This window comes from Erithacus rubecula (assembly GCF_903797595.1).
Source record: "Erithacus rubecula genome assembly, chromosome: 4".
NCBI classification, from domain to species: Eukaryota; Metazoa; Chordata; class Aves; order Passeriformes; family Muscicapidae; genus Erithacus; species Erithacus rubecula.
This window is the reverse complement of record NC_136686.1, coordinates 22,850,461-22,865,106: the sequence shown is the minus strand read 5'-3', so window position 1 is coordinate 22,865,106 and position 14,646 is coordinate 22,850,461. Positions and strand designations below refer to the sequence as shown.

Below are 14,646 nucleotides of genomic sequence, written 5' to 3'. Positions count from 1 at the left end.
AGCTTCAATTTAATTTGAAAATAACTGACTAATTGTATTAATCACCCTATGATGATAATGGTTGTTTTTTTCCTTCCTGAGAATGGCAGGTAAATGTTTAGCTACATCTCTCTCTTATCGTCCTGTGTGGTGTTTCAAATAACTGTTTGTACAGAGATTATTTTTACTCTAAAATGCTTATTTTTCCTCTTTGCAAACTTCAGATAGTCTTTTTCCTATCACTTGACAGATTTTTATCTTTTTACACTAGCTATCTATGTGTATTAGATTTTATTTGCTTTTATATCAATATATGAAGACAAACAGAAACTATCTAGAAGCAAAAGGTGGAGTAACTCTTTAATGAAATTATTAATTATCAATAATATCTGTTAATAGTCATCTTCAGCTTTCCCATAATAAACTGGAAAAATATTCTTGTCAAATCAAATGTAAACAAATGAAAACCTAGGAAGAAGAGAAATCTACAGGATACAAAGCAGACATGGAGAAGAAGAATGTGAACAACAAAAGATCATTTCCTAGGTGTGTGAAAAAACATGAAATCTTCTACTGGTCACATTTTACAGTAAGATTTTCTCATTTTCAATACTTTTATAGAATTTGTGATTTTCACAGATTTATCTGGTAATTTTCTGGAGATTTCTTATTGCACAGGGATCTGTTGCTGGGTGCACACAAGTATGTGCATGACGTGTGTCAGCTCTTCAGCTGGGATCTGGAATACTGCAAACAATGAGGTTTTGTTCATCTCTGCTTTTCTGCTTCTCTTTCCTCCCTGAATGTTAGCTAATGGTAGAAGTGTGAAGTTTGCCATATACATACAGATGTTAGGAAATCTTTGCCATGACAGAAAACAGTTTGAAAGTAACAAGATAAATTGCTAGCAGCAATGCATATAATTAGCAGAAAATATGACTCACTCCAAGAGCAAAACTTTAAAATATTGCAAATACATACATTTCTCCCTACTACTGAATTTCTAGACCATTTTGTTTATTTTTTTGCACATATTCAAAAACATAGAATTAGCATTTTTATATTTTTCATTAAATATAACAAGCATTAACTAGCACTAGAACTTATAAGCAAAAGTAACATATTTGATGATAATCTATAATGCAACATATGTTGTAGAATAACTTCCTTTTGTCTAATGTAATCCATAACAAGCTAACATATAGAAAGCAAAATAAGGAGTATTTTGAAGGCAGCAAAATATATAATAAAATGTGACCACATGACCAACCAAAACAAGTAACTAATAGTGACTTTCTGTACTCCTACACCTTCCACTGTTTTTCTCTTACTGATGACTGCAAATCTAAGGTTGGGCCACACAGAAGAATGGTCTGTATACTGACTTTTCTTCCTCAGTTTTACATCAATTAAGAAAATATTGTATACAGATATAACAAATAACTCCTAAAGTCAGTCTCCTTTTTCTAGAAAAGAAACTGAAAATCTCTCCAAAGTACTTGGCATTATCAGGACTAACAGGACTGTTAGACTCCACAGTAAATAAATTATTCCATATCTTTTTATTGATCTATTTTTTTAAAGGCCTGGTTTTGTAACTGGGCCTATGTACTCAAGAATATTAATTTACATTGTCCAGAAATCAATAAAACTACTTTCTTTTGCTTCAATGTAATTTAATTAACAATTTGCACCAAAAAAAAAAAATCCAAATAATAAAAGAAATGAACAAAAAGGAAACCAAAAAACCAACCCAAATCAAAACAAAAACCCCCATAATGCAAACTTCACAAAAGTGTGAAAGAGCTAGTACATATAAGTGTGAAAGAGCTAGTACATGTATATGGTGAATCTAAAAAAAAAACAAAACCAAAAAATACCCAAACCCTTGGTGAAGAAAGATTTACAATTGTATTGTTACTGTTTTGTTCTGTAAGCATATGAGTATTTCATAAAAAAAAAAAAAAAAACCAAAGAAGAGATGTTATTTTGAATACCTATGAGGAAGATTTCCCAGGTGTAACACAGGCACACAAACAACTCACCATTCTCTAAAGCTTTTTACACTCAGGAAGAATGAACAACAGCAGATATCAGATTGTAGTGCTGGAATCTCCTAAGTTATTGACTTTGCCTATTGACAAAGCAAGGCTTTATATTGTTGGCAACCAATTATCTTATGAAATTCTTTCATAGTACCAGAAGTCGTCATTCTCTCAACTTCATCAAAGTGGAAAGGAATGGACTTTGGCTATACATGAATGGTTAAAAGGTTCATTAACATTTTTAAAGCAATGAGGTAATTTTTAAATGAAAATTTGTTTAACTTTCCAGATAATGCATTTAACCTAGTGCTCCTTATATCCTAATCTCTATGATAGCATTGATATTACTTTCAAGTAATTCACAAAGCATTTCCACTAACATCTGTTTTAAGTATCATCTCTTGTGAATTTTTTACTTTATCTTGTCACAGCGAGGTGGTGTACAACGAATTGTCTTACTTCAGCATCTTTCCTTGTGTGTCTTTGTTTTGGCATCTTTATACACTGCTGCATTCAGCCCAGAAGCTATAAGAATCCTTTGAGAGTCCTTCATTTTATTATTTTTGCTGAGCAGATGAGATTTTTTTAAATAATGAAGCATTCTTTTTTAATAATAGAACATAACTGTCAACTCCTAAACTTTAATTAATTCAAACTACAGATATGGAATATTTGAAAACACTGAGAATCGAGACTTGTTTTAAAATTCTCTCTTTCTGTGCACAAAACCTGGAATAAGAAGTGGAGTGTGCATTTTGGCTTTCTCTGGCTTACCTGTCTAGCTGAGGAGCAATACTGCACCACAAAGCAGTGATGCAGTTTCCTGGTCATTGAAGGATTTTCATCTAGATGGATGGCACTCTTGCAGAAAAGCGATGAAATCTAACTAGCTTGAGCTGTCTCACTGAGATAGAGTTACCTGGCAATCAGCGTGGAAATTCTGATTTTAATAAGTCTTTATGTGGATTTAGTGCCAACAAGTTTTATTTATTTATATGTGCCAGGCATGACCTGAGCCAGGAGCCAAGCATGACCTGAAACACCTGTGTGATGCCTCAACATCTTCACTTTTCAGATGGGGAAGTTATTGGTCTTTACCTTCTAAACATTTTTGTTTGTGATGGAGCAAGAATCTAGGGGTGGGCAGATAGACTAGTGGTGTCAGTTTGTTGTGACTCTGGCTATGATGTCTGTTTTACTACCAATGGTATTATAGGTTGGATTGTTTCTTAATGACAAAGTCTTTCAGCAGCTGCAGTTATGTGTCACATTATTCTTTGCTGATTCCTTTGGTCAACATCTACTCTGGTCCTTGAGCTTTGCTTTGGAATTAGTTCCTCCCTTAACTCACTCTATGTAATGAAGAGGATTATGAATTAAATGACCTTTAACAAATGCATTATGATCACAAACTTGAAAATGCTTGAAGTATTTTTAACACCACAATGCACTGCTTTTTGATTAGACTTGCTGTTTTGATAGTCTGCATGTTTTAAATTTTCATGGATTAAAAGGATGCTCCATAGCTGAACAGTGTGCATACAACACAAATTTCTCTTTCATGTTTTCATTTCAGCAGCTTTTAAAGATATTGTTGTTACCCACTCAGATCTATTCCATACCATTGCCAAAGCCTAATCTAGGGTACTTTGTAAAAAACATGAAACTAGACAAGAATTATGCCAGAAATACAAGAGGTTTCATGCTTTCGTGCACTCTTTTGCTTGCACTTATATGTTGAAAACAATTAAAATAATAAATATTATTCAGAGAATCTGATAGCCCAGCTAGCTACTCTCAATACAGCGGAACGACAAGTCTCAATTTTTATGGTAATTAGGTAAAGCAAAATTTTCTATTACAGTGTAGGTATTTCAATAGCAGACTGAATTAAATTGTTTATTTGTATTTTACGACACTTTGGTTGCAAGTGACGCTTCAGCTGACCAACATGAGACAGACTGGCAAAAGAACAAAAGAACAAAATTATTGTTCTTGAAGCCACTCTTAGATCACAAAAAAAAAAAAAAATTAAAAAAAATTCCCTTTCAGTTCCAGGTTCTCAAGTACAACAGTATGTGAATAGCTGGGATACTCAAGCAGGTCTTTACCAGCCCTTAAATCATGTCACCAGAAAAATCACACTAAAGGAGAGCAATAAGACAAAAAAATTCCAGTGGCCCAACAAGCCAACCTGTGGCTGCAAACTAGAGCCCGCCCTGTAGATCAGAGACAAAACCCTGTCCTTTCACAGCTAAGGACTTTCATCTGTACCAAAAGGTGCTAACTATGCCATAAAACTCTCAGGCTTGTATTTTATTGATCTTTAATTGGCTTTGAACTAATCACATCTAAGCTAAATGTATAGTCCTCCTTTGAACTTTCTCCCTCCCCGTCAAATGACTGCAATGAGAGAATTTTAAGGCTGCCATGTTGATGTTTGAGGCCACATATGGATTGTGTGTGTGTGTGTGTGTGTGTGTGTGTGTGTGTGTGTGTGTGTGTGTGTGTGAGAGAGACAGACAGAGAAAACAGAGTTTATGACAGTTGTCTAGTAAAACGCAGCAATCAAGTTCATAGCTGAAATAGGTAAGCAATTTAAAGAGGATCTACAAGGGAACCCTTAAAGCTATGATAATAGGCAGAAAACCTTTGGTAAATAAGCATTAATGTAATTGTAAAGTACAAATGGAATTCTAACTCAAATTACATTGGAATGTTATTTATTCGCACAATATGACATTTACCCCAGCCTTAGCCAAGATCTCCTGAACTTTATTTTTGTGCTTCCCTCTTAGTCCCTAATGGCTTCTTTATAATTCTAAATATTGCTCTGTTTTCTGTTTTGTTATGGGTTTTTTTCTTCCTATGTAATATTTCTAAGACGTATCTTCTCCATTTTAATAGAGAAACCTTACTCAGGCCTTCAACACGCTGTAGTACCTATTAAAAGGCTTTAAAAATTGAAAAGGTGCATCATTAGTATGATTCAGGTATGATGCAGGAATCAATCACTTTTACTGTGTTAACTGAATCATGTAAGTTTGCCACCATTACTTGCTCCTCAGTTTGCACTGTATGTCTTCAGAGCAACAGCAAATCTTTTCCAAGTTGGTCATCACCTCCCTTCATCATGATCAGTTATTCCTTGAGAGCATGGTGGTGTCCTCTTTTACCCTCTTCATAGCAGAGGATTTAATTATTTGCTACTTTACCTTTGTTGGAGACAGCAAATGAGAAAGCCCCACAGCAACATTGACAGAGGGAAGGAAGACAGCTTTCAGATGTGTCTTTCTGACATAAGATGATATATATAAATATTTTAAAGTAACTTGGAAAATGGTAAGGAGGACTTCCTAGTATACAGTCTCACTGTCCTTTTCCTACCTGCATTCACTCACTTATCAGCGACAAGTTCCAGTTACTCAAACACCTGATGCCAGTATGTACATAAACAAATACAGAACCTCCTAGAGCAACAGGGCATTTCAATCTTCTGGGGTAATTACTGGACTAATTAGAATTTATATATAGAATAGATATATTAATAGAATTAACATAATACTTGGAGCTTAGATAAGCAAAATTATGTTTTGGAGATCTAATGGTCAAAGTCCATTCAAGGGGCTTTTAAGCTCATAATTAGATAGCACACTAAATATATTTCACTACTAAAGTTTCCATGGAATATATTATTATGCTCTTGGTCAATACTCTCTCTCCACTTAGGTTTTACCAAAAGTTGTGTCCTACTGAAGAGATAATTCCTTTATTATTATCAAGCCCAAATATCTTTTTCCATCCCAGGTTTTGTGGCTTTTTCATAGTTTTCCATTTCCCATCTTTGAGAGTTTTCCCTTCTTCCATCTTATTAACCTCAAACCCCTACATGCTTGAAGAGAAGGAGGCTCATGTTTAAATTGGTGCCACACAGCACAGGTACTAGTTGGCAGCTTCTGCACTCTGCAGTAACCTCAGTGCTGTGACACAGGGTCCTTCAGCCACTTACTCATCTGTGAATCTGCAGTGGAGAAGATGAGGGCAGCAGGTCAAACTAGTACAGGTAGCAATGCCAACACCTTGAGTAGCAATAATGATCTTTCTGTGCTGGGTTTTTGCTTTAATGATTGAAAGTCAGTAGGGAGGATGGGCATGAGGAGCTGAGGTGCCAATAGACTTCCAAAACTATTCTACAAATGTTTATAAATCAAATAAATGGTTGTGAAAGAGATCTGTCTGCTATAGAGCTAGCAAATATTTGCCTCCTCCAGTACATGGAACAGGGACTGGAATATTTTCCAAGGTGAGTGATGAAAACAGCCACCTTTGGTGAACATGGACAGATCTCTCACATGTCTGGCAAACATATTTTGCAGGAAAATGCTGTTTGAAAGGGGAGGAGGGGGAAAGGCAGGATGTCATCAGTAGCACCCATCTTTATTAATATTTAGAAAAAAGTGATACTTCCATGTATACAGATGTGTTATGCAAAGCAACAGTGGCGAGTTCTACAGAGTTTGAAGCTGTAAACCCTGATCCTTAATTTCAAAGAAAGGAAAAAAAGCCCTAAACAAATAATGTAAAATTCCCTATCAGCTATTTCCTCCTCTGAAAAAGTTCATACCAGCCAGCCTGGGCGGTGCCTCCTGACCATGATTGCTCTCAATAAATGCTTTTTGAGTCTTTTACTTTGTCCTTACTCACCTAACTCAAAGTTCAGATTTGTGATAGTCACACAGTGGAGGAATTACATAGATGATATATCTTGCCCTCAGATACAGTGGGATTATCAGGCAGCTGTTCTAATGGCTTGTATGCTGATAATTAAGTCAAGATAATGATCTGAAATGTACGAGTGAAATGACAAAAAGCCACTTGGAATAGTGGCACAGAAATAATTACTTTTTTTCTCTTTTCACCTATACATTGCATTGAGAAGCCAAGCTCCGGTAACACACTCTGGCATGGCACCAGTATTTTCTTTGCACTTGGATTTGAAATGTCCATGTTGACAACTCTTTTCAGCTATCTGCCTTACAGTGTGGATGTGCATCCTCCATGCATTCATATTTCCCACAACAGGGTGTCACACCTCCTGTGAAGCCAGCTCAGCAGCAAGCATCGCCAAGTCTCAGCACACTCCTGGCTGTGGCTCCTTCCTTTCTCCAGCACATTTCCACAGCACATGAAGAGACTTCAGGCTTCCGAAGCAACAAAGTCAGCCCTTCACGGATGAAATTCTTCTATGCAGAAGAAATGTAAACAAATACAGAAATATTTTTTGCAAGAACCAAGTTTGAGTAGCTCATACACGCACACCATCATCCTCAAACTGGGCTGAACACACATCCTCAAGCCGGCTCTGAAAGCGGCCGGTACTGGTTCATTCACCATGCCCGGTTCCACGGACACCCGGCACTGTCCCACTCGCCCCCCTCGGGTCCGTGTGCCGGCGCTGGGGGCTCGGGGACCCTCCATCCCCTCCGAGCCGCCCGGAATGGTACGGGATGCAGGCAGCACCGCTCAACATCCAGCTCACGCCCCGTTGTCCCCTTTCTTCTTCTTTTCCCTTTTCCTAAGGAGTGGGCGTGAGGGAATTAACGCCGAGCGAGCCGCGCGAAGCAGCGGCAGCAGCATCTGGGGAGCCGCGTGCGTGAGGCAGAGGAGGCAGACGCGATTACTTCAGAATTTATTTAAGGACTGGTGAAAACCACTGCAGCGGCTCCAGGGGAAGTCCCCGCGCCGAGCAGCGCGCCCAGCCCGGCCCCGCCGCGCCGCTCCCTCCGCCGGCACCGCGCCCTCCGGCCCGGCCCGCTCCGCGCCCGGCACGGGGCGCAGCCTGCCCGTTCCCTGCTGTCTGCTGTCAATTACACGCCCTGGCTGTTGAGGTTATGGCAGGTTTTATCCCTGCTTTCTCACGGTCGGATGATAGATTTTATTACGCTCTACGGTTAGAAGAGATGTTGTGGCGTTTGCCCGAGCTCCTTGGCTTGCAGGCTGCGGAACGCAGCGCCGTGGTGCCGCTCTCGATGCCCGTGTCCCCGGGCGATGCGGGGCTGGCAGCGGTGCCCGGGGCGCGCCCACGTGCCGTGGGTGACCGCCGGCCGCCGCTCCCGGTGCCGCTCCCGGTGCCGCTCCCGGTGCCGCTCCCGGTGCCGCTCCCGGTGCCGCTCCCGGCTCCGGCTGCGGGCGGCTGACAACGGGCTCTGCACCGTGCCAGCCAGGCAGCGATGTGCCAGCCGGGCAGCGGCGAGCCGTGGGCAGAGGATTGCTCTCTGTAAAGCAGAAAACCGCGTTTGCTTTTTGATCATGCAGGCAGTCGTGCGTGTGTGTGGACTTCAGTCACGCACAGAGGCATAATTAGCTTGGGAGGTATCGGAGAACCAGGGAGGCCAGATACCGCTTAGTTAAGTTTAGCAAAAGATAAGAAATAAAAAAAAGATGTTGTCGCCCTGCCCCCTCCCCTGTGATCGCTCGCCTCCAGCTGCAAGGATGCTGCTGCCCAAAAGGGGCTGCTGGAGCTTTAAGAGCCGCTTCCCCCCCTCCTGCTCCCGACAATGGTCTGAACCGAGCTCTGCTTCCCAAAGCAAAATTTGTAATATGCCATTTTCCCATGGATGCTTCTCCTCTTGGCTGCTGACGAAGTGACCGAAGAAAATGTTGAGGTGCCAAGCAGCGAGACGTGCCGGAGGACGGGTGCGGGGGCTTGGGGTTCCTCGGAGCAGCGCCTGTGTCACCATTGCTGGGAAGATGGTCCGGGAGTGCTCGGCTGTGTGAGTCCCCGCTCGAAGCCGGTGGAGACTGCGGTTGTTATTGATCAAGTGAAATAGCAGACGCCGAAATAAAAGATACTAGGTACTGAACCTTCTATTTCTGAGTTAGACATTCCTTCCTCAGCCCCTATATCCTCGGGGGATGAGGTGCAAATGCAAAATCTAGCTGTCTGCCTCTTGCTGTAGTACTTGTGTGGTATTTAAATGCATTTCTATAATGGGAGTTGGGGGATTTCAGACTAAAAAATGTGAAACCAACTTCTTTTTTTTGGTTGTGGTTAAGGGAGGTAGGAGGTCAGAGGAAGAAGATACATAAAGAACAGATAGTTGGAATTAGTCCTTTTTTCTAAGGTACTGTGTTGACCACCCCTCCTGCGTGCAAGCAGAGCAGGATGCTTCTGTTAAAGGTGATATCATAGTTTAGTGGAGACTGGCAGGTAAGGAGTTAACTAGGAGGAGGAATATGCATGTAATGCAACTCAGACAATAGGAAGGATTTTCCTTATTGGAATTACACTGTGCTTTGAGTGATCCTGCTGAGGACATCTGAAGAGACATAATTGCAGTAAGATCTGGTTTTATCAGTCACTATATCTATTTAACGATTTGGAAAAATAGCTTGTAAATGCAAAATACCCGGAATGATCCAGTGAAATGAGTTTTCAAGCTGATGTCACTGTGGACAGGCTAGAATGTATGCTAGGTAGATTTTGACTTCTTTTTCTTGCAGCAAAATTACAAGTAACTTGAAATGACTGCTCAACCGTGGTGTGCAAATTAAACATCAGAGTAAACAGGAAACAAGATTTTAAGGCCAGTTATGGATAGAAGGGTGAGGGGCTAAAATTAGATTCACATCTAAGGTGGTGGCCTTCAAGGTGAGCAAAATGAATGCTTGTCTAAGAGCCTTTGTCAGGCAGAAGCCAAGTAGCTTTGTGTTTTATTCCCAGAGCTTCCCAAGTGAAAGAACTCCATCTGGTAAATTATTTCCAGGCTAAATGAGATTGCAGAGGAGTTTGTTACAATGTTCACTTAAATAAATTATTCTAATACTCTTGTCCAATTAAGATAACAGAAGATGCCAAATAGGGTGGGGTCCAGTGAGAAGAAGAAAGACAAGTTTTTCATTTTCCACTGCTATAGGATACGTACCACAGAAATTTCAAGTTGTTTTGAAGCAAGTCAGTATTGAGGACACACTTTGATACCTTTTCCACACATGATCATAATCAGAAGTTAATATAAGGGAGTTGCTATCAATTAATTTGTTAATGAAGTACCTTCTGAAAAGAAGCTTTATAAAACTCTTAACCAAGGATGGCCATATCCTGTGCTCTGTGTAGGAATTTTTCTCCATTCCCCTTATCTGGATGTTTGAACTGAACTGCAGAATTCCTAATTGAGCAAATATGGAGTTCACTCTTCATGGAGAAATAATGCAGCAAATGCTATAGATTTACTGTGACATTTTTGCATGCAGCCTGAAAAATCTTAATGTAATGACAGTGAACCACATTCTTTCCTCCTCTAGTAGGACAGATTACTTTAAGCAGTCATTGCTTTTTGCCAGTTGAGTGTTATGTGTTTAGAGGGGAAACCTGTTCATGATTTCAGGTGATAGAGTAGGCAATAGTCACATAACATCCAGCGTGCTCTCTGGTATCACATAACAGGCATTTGTGATATTTATGCCTTTATTTGGAGGGAGTAAAATGACAGGAGATTGATGGCTTGCCTATATTAGTGACTTTTCCAACCAGTGATCCAAACCCACTGAAGTCCAAGACAGAATTTCCATGACTTCAAGCATTTGCTGGATTATATTCCATGCAAATTACTGGAGAAAACACTGAACTAGGAACCAATCAGCCTGGAAAAGGCTTTGTAGAAGATGGTGCGGTAGATACACGATGGATAAGAAAGATGATGTGTTTAGAGAACTTCAGTGTACTGATTCCTTCTCAAGCTGCCATTGTGTATGGCTGTGATGCCTGAGCACTCAGGTCCAGAGCTACTATTAAAATAAGAGCCTCGGTTTTGTTTCAAATTGTAAGAGTTCTAAAGTTATTACAGTACCTAAAACTCTATTTCTAGGGCATGTTTATGTGCTGCATGGATTTCAAGGGAAGAAGGAATTTGTTAGTATCCTGCTCCCCCTTCAGAACCTCTCTGGGAGTTTGGGATAGTTGCAGGTGCTACACAAGTTCACTGTATGCTGCAGTCCTTGCAAGTTTTGGATGCTGTGGGGGCACCCTGACCAAGGGAATTGTAATGTCTGCTCTGTGGCTCAGGTTGGATCTAAGGAACAGTGATTATGTATTAAAAGTAAAATGCTGGTGACAATGCATCTTTCATTCAGGGATTGCTTCACTTACATTCAGGATACTGGGTATAATGATAAAATTTGTACTATAGAAGTACAAAGTTCAGTATCAATGGAGCTTTTATTTTTCTATTTAAAGAAAGGAACGCATTTGAAAAGTCTTACTTTTGTTGGCTTAGATCACTCAAGCATAACTTTAGTCAAGTTGTATTACTACAGGGCAAGTTGGCCTTTTTCTGGCAAAGAACACAAGCTTTTCTTCTCTTCTTTTGAATGAAGAGGTATATAGTGCTCATTCAGCTTTTAATGTCACCTCTCTAAGTTGAAGAATATGCCACCTTGTTTATCCCTTTCTCTCCTCTCCTTCCTTTTCTTTGCAGAAGAAAACACTTCCTGGCTGCATGGGAAGTGTCGCATAGAATGATGTACAGGAGAGCTTAATCAATTATCATGGACTTCTGTGGTTTTGAAAATATGGGACAGAGGTGTTCAATCCACCACTTGTAGTTCTCAACAGCTACTGGAAAGAAATTTCAGCTTCCTCAGTGTTCATTCTTTGCTGTCTGTGTTTTACTCAATGTGCCTTTAGGTTGAAGTAGATGGTCTCTGGAGGTTTCTTACAACCCTGAGTATTCAGTGATTCTGTCATATCTCAACCGAGCACAGTGGCTGTCCACTCACTAGTGGGTTGCTGTAGTTACTGGCCTGTACCTCACTTTCTCCTGATGACCAGGATGGTCAGTTCAGGTCTTAATTACCTGCTCCCCCTCTACTTAATTTCTTCACCAACTTCTTTTCTTCAGTTTTCTGGGGCAAAAGTCTGCAGTTCTCTGGTGGCACAATGAGCTGCAGTATCTTGCCAGATGCAGGGCTAGGCACCACTGGTATAACCAAGTAGGATTTGAGGCATCAAGTATTGGTAAAGAAATCCTTAATAAAATCCTTTAGTGGGAATTTACTCAGTCTCTAAGAAGGTGCCTCCATATGGCTGGGTACTGATACCTGAGTTTACTCAATTCAACACCATTCATCATTCCATTGGAAATAAGCAATTGTGTTTCTGGGTTCATGGATTTATTTGGTGGTTGATTTGTTTGACTCCTATCCCATGGAATTATTCTGTGTGGAAAGGACCTTTGTAAGTCATCTGTGACAACCCCTTGCCCACTGCTAGGCCAATGCAAAATAAGATGAATCTGCTCACTGCAGTTTTGAAAGATAAAAAGAATGCTTAGTGTTAGGTGTAATTTTCAGGAATTTAAGGCAGATATTTATGCACTCCAGTTTTGTCACATTTAGATTTTGTCACATTACCTGAAATTTAAGAGAAGTTAGTTTGCAATTTAGAGTTGTGGCAGTGCAATTCAAGGTTTCTGTTTTTAAACTTCAGAGATGGGATTCTAATGCTTCATGTACATTGTGGATTGTCTTTGCTTATTCTTTTTTTTTTTTTTTTTTTTTTTTTGTCACTGTCAGCTCTGAATTATTTTTCACTAATAGGACTTATCAAAAAAATGTAACTGCAATTGCCTTGTAGGAGTTGATAGGAATGCATAGATTAGGGAAAGGGATACTATGCTGGGATAACAAATATATGAATGTAGGAGCTGGCGTGTGCAGACGAAGTGCAGAGATTAAAATACATGCACAGACTTGAAGATGTTTATGCATCTGATTTTCAGTGTGCATCCAGAGTTGAATGAGAAATTAACAGCCTATTACACTGTATAAAACCAATTTAAAAGAGTAGAGGGCTGGGAGTCTTCATTCCAATCTTTGATCTTTTGGGGCCATTCCTGGGCATGTGATTATATTCCATCAATCATATCACAGGCTGATAAACACAGTTAAAAAACATGGAATATCCAGATGTCAGTTTATGAACGTGCTTGCTCTATCCAGCAGTTATGGTTTAAAGAAATCAACTTCTCTGAACCTAGCCAATTTTTGGAACAGAAGAATGGAGAGCAGAAATGAAGCTTAATGACAATCCTGTATTGATCTTGTTCAGTTCTGTTCTGAGTAGAATTGATGTCAACATGTTTATTAAGAACTGAGTACCTGAAGCAAATACCTGCTATGTATGCATAGATCTGTTGAGCTGTACATATATCATTAAGTCTAGGATGCAGCTGTCCTGTGTATATGAAATGTGATTCATGCATAAATAAGGAAAGATATCTAAGTTTTTCAGAAGTTATGTAAATTCACAGATCAGACACAAAAGTGTGTATGGCATGGTAGTTCTGAACTGTAATGGAAGTGGGTCTGCCAGTAGCTTTATTTTGAGCTTTTTTGAACTGCAGCACTGAATGTGGCTGTGTCTCTCTATAAATACAATTGAAAAAGGAATATATTTTTCACAGAAAGAATGACTTATTCTGGTTAATTTATTAGAGACATCACTTTCAGTGTTTAATGATTGAAATCCTTCCTGGATAAAATGTACTTCAGCTTAACACAGATTTATAGTCTGTGGTAAGTGGGGAAGAGTAGGTAGGTAGAGTAATTCCTTCTAATTTCATTATATGAAATATTTCAGCTGATTATATTATGAAACCAGACTAAAAATTGTTGAGGTGAAGGAGGTTTTTAATCACCAAATTTAGGTTTAAAATTCAAATTACACAGAAGGAGAATCAGAAATTGCCCTCTTCCCCTACTGGAAATTTTAAAATATAATTCAAGATACTCAGGATATCATCACATTAGTGATCAGACCAAAGTGATGATAGCAATACAATTTTTATTTCATGTTTTAGCATGAATCCCTCAGTTGTTTCTGTCTGCATGTGTTGTCTTGGTCCTCTACATGCTTCTGGTGTATACAAATTAAATTCCTTTCAGTGATAACTAAACTGGGAGCTGACTCTTAAATTTAAATCTCCTGACCCCGTGTGTGAACCACATCATCCTGTGGTTTGCCAAAGGTTGACTAATACATGCACACACCATCAGAAGGCTCAGGAAATGTCAAGAACTCTGTGACATAATTCACTTCCTATATAAAGATCCAAATGCATTTGTGCCCTTCTATTTGTCCTCAGCTTCCAATATTCTACTACTAGATTGTGATCTGTCTGTTTGCTGACCCTCCTCCTCTGTTTCTGTGGAGTTCTTCCTCTACTTTACCTGCCCTAGCTTTTGCTGCAGTCCCTCTCAATAAGCCTTCTTTCCTTTCTTTCCCCCTTAATTTAAAAATTCTTCAAATATTCTCAGTGTTTTGATTCGTTCCTGCTATTAAGCAAAAAATTCATAAAAGGTGTGATAAGGTCCTGGGGATGCAGCTCTAATCTTCAGCTTGTGTTTGGGAACGGTGCTAAATGGTGGCTGCCTCAGGACATTGAAAGCATACCATGTGTTGGCACATGTAAGAATGATAAATGCCAAAAAAGTTTAAGAAAAGGAAAACAAAAATGCTTTTCTAAAGGCAAGAAGACACAAATCATAGTAAATTGAACAGCACTGCATACTAGAAAGGCTGTACGAAATTTCTCTTTGGAAGCCCCACAGCAAACCTGCAGCT

The 14,646-nt window shown here is 39.6% G+C and overlaps 1 protein-coding gene across 2 annotated transcripts in view; it reads left to right on the top strand.

Moving 5' to 3' along the window:
- The first annotated feature begins 8,485 nt into the window (after positions 1-8,485).
- Positions 8,486-14,646, top strand: part of PPFIA2 (PTPRF interacting protein alpha 2) — a 278,624-nt gene continuing 272,463 nt past the window's right edge. The window contains exon 1 of one of the 2 annotated variants that reach the window (XM_079303530.1): positions 8,486-8,879. The gene's annotated coding sequence lies outside the window, so the exon portion shown is untranslated. The remainder of the gene's footprint in view (positions 8,880-14,646) is intronic. The other variant, XM_079303529.1, reaches the window with a different exon arrangement.